Raw genomic sequence first — 9,881 nt, 5'->3', positions numbered from 1 at the left:
GTTGCCTTTGGATCAGAATACTTGGGTTTTAATGCTCTCTTTGCCAGTAATTACCCAAGTGGCCATTTAACCTTGTGGGCCTCATTTTCTATCATTCCCACTCTCTCACTTATCTTTATTCTCTCCTCAGCCATTTCTTTCTTCCTCATCGTCAACAAATATACATGTTCCCTCTATTGTCAAAAATATTCAACAAATCCTTCTATCCCTATTAAACACCAACCCATCTCCTATATTTTGTTATTAAATTCTTTGAGAAGGTTATTTGTAATGGGAGCTACCATTTCCTTTATTTCCACTCTCTTAACTTTCTACAGTCTGGTGTCTGACCTCATCATTCAGCTAAAACTGCATGTTTTAGTTATTAGTGAGCTCAATCACTAAATACCATGCCACTAAATGCAATTTTCTCAGATCTATCCTTCTTAAACTCTATGCAGTTGATAATACTGTACTTCTTGATAATCTCCTTTTTTTAAATTTCAAGACATTACACTTTCATAGTTCTATATATTTGGGCACCCCTTCATAGTCTCCTTTGCCAGATCAACATCCAGGTCATTTTTACTAATTGTGGGTACCCCAAAGGTAATTTCCTACTTCTGCGCTCTTTTCTCTTTATACAGTTTTACTTGGTGACCTCGTTAGCTCCTACAGAGTCAATGATCATTTCGTTTTTTAAAAATGTAATTAAATTTTTTTAATTGAAAATTTTTATTTATTTAATTTAGAATATTTTTCCATGGTTACATGATTCATTTTTCCCCTCCCCTCTTCCCACCCTGGCTGATGCACAATTCCATTGGAGTTTATATGTATCATTGATCAATGATCATTTCCAAGCTAATCTATTCATCTAGTTCTAATTTCTCTGCTGATTTAGAATCCTGTATCTCTAACTGCTTTTTATATAGCTCATACTCTATGTACTGTAAACATCATAAACACAAAATGTCCAAAATGAAACTCATTATCTGTGTGAGGAATTTTTAAATTATATTTATAATCCTTCAGGATAACATAGCTGGAGCGCGTCTGAGTAAGTTTTCATCACTTAACATGCATCACAGGGCTGTTAAATGTGGACTTGAACCCAGGTATGATTCTGAATTTGAACCTGATGTGAAAGGAGAGGCTAAAAAGCAATGATGGAGGAAGCATTCTCTCTCTATCCCTGGGGAGGCACTGGGGAAGCTGGCCATGTGGCAAGTGAGAATAGCTTTTTTCTCTCTATTTTTATCCACGTATTGAATAAACTTTATGAAAAATAAGGACCAGAGTTCTAATTTAATTTCTTACACATCTTTCCCCTCAATTCAACTCCCCCTCCCTTACCCCCAACCACAGACATGTTCCAGACTTCTCTGTTACTGTAGAGGGCACCACTGATCCTCTCAGCCATCCTTGGATCTTCATTCTCTCACATACCCAATGGCCAAAGCTTGTTGATTATACCTTCATAAAACTTTTAGTATTTGCTCCTTGTTCTCTTTGGTCACTGCCACAGACCTGGTTCAGGCCCTCATCACATCATCCTTGGACTTCCTTATGATGGGTCTTTCAACTTGTCTCAAATCTTTCCCCCCTTAAACCCATCCTCTAGTCACCTGCTAAAGTGACTTCCCCAAACCATAGATCCAACTCTGATACTGGTCAGCCCCCATTCAATATACTACAGTGTCTTTCTATCACTTCTAGGATCAAATAGAAAATGTTCTTCTTTACATTCAAAGTCTTTAATAATCTCCCATCCCCCACCTGATTAGCCTTCTTACACCTCACACTCCCTTTCCTGTCTCTATATATTCTTTAGCTCAATGACACTTTTGCTTTTTTTTTTTACATTCCTTGCTTTTATTTACAACAGACAATCCATCTCCCAGTTCCAAGTGATTTCTCTGACTGTACTACATGCCCTAAACATTCCTTTTGCTGCTGTCTACTCCTTAAAATCCCTGACTGCTTTTAAGTTGCAGCTAAAATTGCTCCTTCTTTAGGAAACATCATCATCTCTCTTAATTCTAGTGCTTTGTCTCTTTTGATTATTTCCCATATATGTATATACATATAGAAATAGTTTGTACATGGTTGTTTATGCTGTCTGTACCATAAAATGGTGACCTCAAGGGTAGGGGCTATTTTTGCCTTTATTTATATCACTAACCTTTAGCACCATAACACTGGAACATAATAAATATTGGTTAGCTGACTATAAAATAAGGACCATGTAGCTCACAAGGTTCCCTTTAGGTCCAAGTCATAGAATATTAACTCCTAGAGAGAATGAAATATTGTATTTTTATTTGTATCCCAGTGTCTCACACTTCCTGATATCTAATAGATGATTGATAAAAGCTTTCTGATTGATTGAATGATGGATATGGAAAAGAATATTGCAATTAAATTCAGAATACTTACATTTGACTTCCAGTTTGATCATTACTTGGCCTATCATTTCAATCAAGTCAATTATATCTATGAATCTCAGTCACTAACTACAAATTGAGATAACACTTGTATTATCTAGCTCATGGAGCCATCATGATTATAAAATATGATTATGCATGTTAATATAAAACCTCAAGGTCTTTTATAAATGTGTTATTATGATTAATATCTAGATGCCCTATTTTACAACCTTGCTCTTACTTCATTATCAAGAACGTTTACCATAGGCTAGTTAAGCAGAGGAGGGGTGGGGCATGGGAGAGAAGGGAGAAAAAAATAGACATTTGTCAAGGTGATTAAGCTTTCAAAATCATGTAGCACTTTTATTTTTCTTGTTAGCTATAACAATTTGTCTTTCTTACCCTGATCATATATCAACATGATACAGTCATTTAAACAAAGATTGGTAATAGCTATTTGTTTAGGAAAAGACTAATTTCTCTAAATTAACATAATCAAAGAGAAGTTATAGTAAGGGGCTTTACAACAGTAATTTGGGAATTTAATATCCATTATAAAATGCAATGAAATTAAAAAAAAAGGATAGTAGGCATAATTATTATATCAAATATTCACCCAAGGCATAATTGTGTATATAAATTCCAACTGCCACTGAAATATTTGCGCCAGTTATTTCAACTCTAGGGGATCTCAGTTTCTTTGTCTGTAAAATGAGCATATTAATATAGCAACTATTCATTTTGGTAAAATAATTATGCACTGTTTTTTAATTATAAAGAGCTTTACATTCTTGATTTTATTTGAAACTAAACTCTCATTTTATAGTTGTTTTTCAGTCATGAAAATATGATGATTGAGGGGAGTGGCATGTGTAAAGTATCATAGCTAACAAGGAGCATAGCTGAGAGTAAATTAGAGGTTTTCTGATTTCAAATCCAGTGCTCTTTCCAATACATTAATCCAATGGTCTCTGTTCATAAGTTTCTTTTTGTTTTCAGTTTGTGGACTCACTGCAGCCTCTGAGACCGAGATGTCATGGAGCATGGACTGATTCTCTGCTGCTTCTGCTAATTTTCCCCTGACAATTAACTTAAAAAAATAGTGGTTCTCTACTAGCAGAACCATATCATCTACTGCTTATGGCAAATGGAGACATTTTGAATGCTATGGTTAAGTTCACTTATCTTGGCAGTATACTTCCTAGGGATCTCCCTACGGATGATGAAGCTGATACATGCATTGGCAGAGTTAGTCCAATGTTTGAGAGGCTCTGAAGGAAAATGTTGGAGAGAAGAGGTATTAGGGTACTTACCAAACTGAAGTTTTACAAAGCCATTGCACTGACCTCACTGTTGTTTGTCAGTGAACCCTAGAAGGTATACCAGCATCATGCCAAGAAACTGAATTGCTTCCATTTGAATTGTCTTAGGAAGAGTCTGAAGATCAACTGGTAAAATAAGGTGTAGACAATGAGTTCCTGAGCTGAACTGACAAGCATTCAGACTCTTCTGACAAGCAGAGAGTACAACTCCAATGGGCTGACAGTGTTTGAATCCCAAATGCATTTTTGCCTAAAAGAATATTTTGAGAAGAACTCATACAAGAGAAACACTAATATGGTGGTCAGAAGAAGTGATACAAGTATGCCCAAGGTCTTATTGAAGAACTTTGTATTGGTTGTGAGACATAGGAGATATTGGCACAGGGCCATCTTGCATGGCTTGCCCATATCAAAGAATGTACTATGCTCTATGAGCAAAACAGGATTGCAGTAGCTCAAAGGAAATGTGAGATGAGCAAATTTAGAGATATTTACATTCTGAATGATCATATGGGCCCTTTGCACCTGACTTATAGTGGAGAAAAAGGGGACGTCTCTCCCTCTAATTGTGCCCTGCATTGTAACAATAACAATACACAATAAATAAAAGACAGCATATACAGTAATTATTTAGTCATTTGAAAGAATTGGGGCTTAAGGGGGGCATCTGGGTGGCTCAGTGGATTGAAAGCCAGACCCAGAGACCAGAGGTCCTGGGTTCAAATCTGACCTCAGATACTTCCTAACTGTGACACTGGGCAAATCACTTAACTCCCTCTCCCCCAATTGCCTAGCCCTTACAGCTTTACCACTTTAGAACCAATACATGGTATTGATTCTAAGACCGAAGGTAAGAGTTTTTAAAAAAAGAAGAACTTGAGCTTAAGACTCGCGAGGATAATCTAAAGTAGGAGAAAGGATATCTTCAGCCTATAAAAAGTGCTACATAGTAGATCACAGTTGAAAGGTGGGGCACCTTGTATGATTGTTTATACAGATTTTCCTTCCCTTCAGGAGCTACTAATAATTGCAATAATTGGTTTTTATCAGATGATTCTCTTATAAAAGTGAAAAATATGGAAAGTATTTTGAGTGACAATACATGTATAACACAGTGGAGTTGCTTGTCAACTCTGGGAGGGGAGAGAAGAGGAGAGGGAGACAATATGAATCATGTAACTGGAAAACATTTGTTTTTGTATATACATTTGTTATTGTAATAAATTAAAGATATGTTTTTTTTTAAAAAAAGAAGCGAGAGAAAAGCTTAGAGAATATGAACAATTAGCGGGTCTATTTCCTCTTTCAGCTATGAGTAAGAGAGATGGTAGATGAATATGTCTATGTATTTTTTTATTGTCTCATCAACCTTCACTCCCACCTCTCAGCAGTCTTTCTATGACTTCACCTATCCAATCACTTCATCTAGTAACAAGAGCCCAACAAAGCCTTAGAAAGAAGGAGCAAGGGAGCAAGCATTTTGAGAACAATTACATTACTTTACCTTGCATACCTACACAGCACCAAGATGGAGAATGAACTCTTTTCCTTCTGCTTTTCTTTCTCAGAATTCTTTAAAACAATTATAGACATTCATACTGACTAAAGAACTCAAGGATGATATTTAGTCTCTCATTTCCATATCAGTGATTCCAATGCAAGTTCTTCTGTTTAGAGGAGATGGAATTTTGATTTTCTCTGCAGTGAAATCCCAGGTTCTATTGTTCAAGTCAGAGAAGGGAATTTTTTGGGAAATGAAAGTTCTAAATGCTTTCTGAAGGGTTTGAGATTTAGAGAAATAAAACTTTTAGATAGATAAGAGGATTTCCTTAGATGAAAAAAAATAGTTTATTTCCTGTACCCTGTACCCAGAGATGCCACAATGGTTAAAACCACATTGTAATGTGGAGAGGGGCAGAGATTGCTATCTTGCCACCCTTGTAATTCCATTGAGATGTTTGGACAATGCACCTTTGACAGGAAACAGAGTTGCCTATGGCAGCTTCCACTCCTCAAAAAACTAACTTCTGGTGAGGCTAAGGCCTTAGAGTAGGTTCATAAGACAATGTCTGCTTGGGTTACAGAAAAAGGGAAATTCTGAAGTCTCAGAGTATTGCTTATATATCAGCCCCAAAATGTGTTACCTCTCTGGGGAAATCCAAACCACAAGATGGCACAATTACTCTAGGTGGAACCATTTGAGAGAACTAGGGAGTCAGTGGTATGTCAAAGCATTAATCCTTACTGAAATATGGTATTATAGAGGCTTAGATAGGCTATTGCTGCTAGACAGAATGATGAAAATCGCAAATTCAGTTTTTCTCAAGAAAAGTCCAATTTTAGAGGCTGAATATAGGTATAAAGTATCTGCAATAAACTGGTGACACTACTGGTCACTTTATTGCTAAGAATTTGCAATATTTTAAAAGAGAGCAGATGATTTTCTCTAAATTAATATCTTCATCTTTCTTGCCCCTTACATCGTTATCCTTTTAGTCTGATTTGGGATTATTCTGCATGGCTTTGGCAATGATTTAACATCAGCCTTATTTGCCTTATCTACAACTTCAGTTGGGAAACCAAACTGATTCCTAAGGGGACCAAGCTGTCCTAAGAGTAAGGCAGAAGCACTGAACACACTTAATACCTATTGGAAAGAAGAGGTCAATGTATGTCAATGTATTTTGATTCTCTTTTGCTTTCTGTAGAAGAGATTCTCCAGAGGGAAAATAAGAAAGTAACTGCTCTTAGACTGCAGGATTGGCCAGGATAGGAACTACAAACAATCTCTGGAGTTAGTACTCTGGCAAAGTCAACTTGCTGTTAATCTCCTACACCAGATGGCACATTAATAGCAATTAAAATGTTCTGAAAATCATTCAGTTGAATGGCCTGGTTTGGGCTTGTTGCTGTGCTGGTTCTATTATTTGAATTTGGTGCAGGGCTTGGACTGATTACAGAGCACTAGGTGCTGGTGTACGGAGTACTAGAGGTGGATGATGAGTTGTAGTAGCTGACTGGCCCTAGGAGATTGATAAAGAGCTGCTTTTTGAAGGCTCTCTACTCCCCAGTTAAGCTAGCCAAACCAGCACCTGCCAGTGTACGGTGCTTACAAGTCCTTGCAAGTCAGTTAGTCCAATAAGTTGCATAAGTTGGTTATGACTCATGTTACTCTGAAGGATCTACAGACCTCCTTTACTGCCAAGTGCTGAACATTCATGGCTTCTTACTTCTGTTCCCACCCAAAGCTTTTGGCATAGTTGGATTATTCAAATGTTTATTTATTTTCCTACAATGTTCCTTATTCTTTTGAGAATTAGGCTCATAAATCAAAAAGAAGAGTTATTTTGATCCTTCCTTGATCTTCAGTAACTATACTCTACCAGTAGTATACTGACATACCCTTTTAAATTCAGTCATCAGGAAAAATAAATGCCATCTTCAATATTACCAGAAGTTCTAGCCTTCCAACAGAAATGGATGAGGGAATCATCTCTTTTCTGAATGTATACAAGCCCTTTCCATTTATCTTGTGTAAATGTTTTCCCTTCCAATGACATTTTATCCTGCCTGAAACTGAGCCCAAAGAGCCTAGGTCTGGGCTTGGGAACAAAGCACATGAAGTCATTGTGGGGCTCAAACCTGGGTTGAAGATCACAGATGAAGCAGTGTCTTGAACTTATTCTTCCTCCTTTTCCAAATTCAGTTTCCAATGAAAACTACTGGAAATGCTTTAGGTGATTGTGTATGTGTTTATTGGCTATTATGAGTCTTGCATCTTAATAATTCAGGTAGTAGTTTACCCCAATATTTACATAAACTTTTCATTTTTGATACTGGTAATTTGGTTTTTTATTCTTTTTTTTGTATTGAATTAACCATTGGTTTATCTATTTTATTGCTTTTTTTCCCTCATGAAACCAGTTCCCTGACTTTACTTATTAGTTCAATGGTTTTCTTTCAATTTTATTAATCTCTCCTTTGATTTTCAGGGTTTCAGGATTTTCAGGATTAGTGTTAAATTGGGATTTTTAATTTATTCTTTTTTTTCAGTTGCATGTCCAATTTATTGATCTACTGGTTCTCTGTTTTATTACTATAATACATTTAGAGATATAAAATTTCCCTATGTACTCTTTAGCTGCATCCCAAAAATTATCATATGTTGTCTCCTTCTTGTCATTCTCTTTAATGAAATTGTTGATTGTTTTTTATTTCTTTTCTGACCCATTCATTCTTTAGGATGAGGTTATTTCGATTCTAATTAATTTTTCATTTTTTTCTCCAGCCTTTATTGGGTGTAATTTTTATAGCATTATGGTCTGAGAAGGATATATTCTGCTTTTTCATCTGGTTGTGAGGCTCTTATGTCTTATTATTTGGTCAATTTTTGTGAAGGTGCCATGAACTGCTGATTTTTATAATGCTATGTAATACTTCAGCAAAGTTTAAATTATTAGTTGCAATGACAACTTTCCCAACTTAAAAAAACAAATCTTTTATATTTATTTATAGATGTCACATTTTTATGTGATTTAATATCAGAATTCTATGACTGACTATAGGATCCTGTGACTTCTGACACAAACATATCTAAAATACTAAGGAAGAGAAAAGAAAATGCAGTGCTGGCATTATATTTCAAACACAATTGATCAAATTTAAAGCCTCCAGATTCCTGATCTAAAAATAATACAGTATATAAAAATAAATTCTCACAATCCTCCATCTGCTTCTTGGAGAAAATGGACCTCGACTTCCCCAATGAAGCTCCTAGAATATTATGACTATACATTACATGAAGGGCCTAAGTATGCTAGGGTATATCTCAACATGATGTTAAATGATTGATAGATACATTGACAGGGAGCCATTGGGGACACATCCTTTCTGGCACAAGTCTTACAAATGATACATGGTTTTGACATTGTAAAGGATAGGTGACTCAACCTCCACTATTCAGGTGGTGATGTCCAAGGACTCAAAGTGTCTTGATGCAGCAGTCTGATTTCTGGAGTCATCTGCTATTGCTGTCATCTTCTTTGTCCATCTAGAGTCATGCTGCTCCTCAGAGTAGCTCTTCTGGAAGATCAGATTTCTTATGGTCCAGGTCACTAAATAACCTCTAAAATTTCTCAAAAATAGATCTCAGTATAAAGATACATGAGTATTTAATTTAATTGAAACTTAATTATTTAATCATTACGATCAATTCCTTAATTTAAAATTTGATTTATACCTAAATTTTAGTAGGATATACTCAGTTATCAGTGTATCCCTTTCAAATAGATAGATGGATAGATGGATGGATGGACATGGTCTCACAGACAGTTTAAATACTTTTTTTATGTGGATGGTTTAGATAAAATAAATGAAGCCCACTGAAATCTGTACACTATACAGGCAGTGACTTTGAACTTCATGTTTATTCTTATTTTTAAATAACATTTCTTCTGCTTAGACAGTAGTTATTGAACTCCATTTGGAATCTATCCAACAGTATGTAAAGACTATATAGAACTTGTGTATGAATCTATTTCTCTTTAAGTTGAAAGTCTGGGGAATCTCTTGATATCTCAGTTTTCTCAATAGTAAAATAAATTTAAATAAAGTAACAATGCTGATATTTTTCACAGAGAGATTTGTCAGTGCTAAGTTGGGTATTAGTGCAAGAAATTCTATATTTATATTCATTTATTCAGTGAATACTTATTGAGTATCTGCTGCTTTGGGGTTTAGATCAAATCAAATCCCAAATATGACTATAATTCTATAGATAATAAAGGCTTCCTTCACTTCTGAAATAGCAATATTTATAAAGATCAGATTAACATTACCTGTAATGATGCCTTCTGTTTTAGCAGAGGTTATTCACTGGAACTTAAATTTTTTTTCCTCTGGGAAAAGTCAATTTACAGAATCAGAGCCACAGAGTTGCCAGAGTTGCAAGGGAACTTAAAGACCACCTGATCCAGCTCAAACGTGAAAGGGAATATGTACAATATTTTTTAAAAATGTAAACATTATTTTATTTGGTCATTTCCAAACATTATTCACTGGAAACAAAGATCATTTTCTTTCCCTCCCCAAACCCCCTCCCACCACCTTTCCCTCTCATAGCCGACGCACAATTCCACTGGTTATCACATGT

At 35.6% G+C, this 9,881-nt stretch overlaps 1 pseudogene; it reads right to left on the bottom strand.

Moving 5' to 3' along the window:
• Nucleotides 1–6,123: 6,123 nt before the first annotated feature.
• LOC100617032 (proteasomal ubiquitin receptor ADRM1-like) lies at nt 6,124–7,290 on the bottom strand (annotated as a pseudogene).
• Between the last annotated feature and the right edge of the window lie 2,591 nt (nt 7,291–9,881).

This window comes from Monodelphis domestica, chromosome 2 (assembly GCF_027887165.1).
Source record: "Monodelphis domestica isolate mMonDom1 chromosome 2, mMonDom1.pri, whole genome shotgun sequence".
NCBI classification, from domain to species: Eukaryota; Metazoa; Chordata; class Mammalia; order Didelphimorphia; family Didelphidae; genus Monodelphis; species Monodelphis domestica.
The sequence above is the reverse complement of the archived record's forward strand: the minus strand, read 5'-3'. Positions and strand labels throughout refer to the sequence as shown.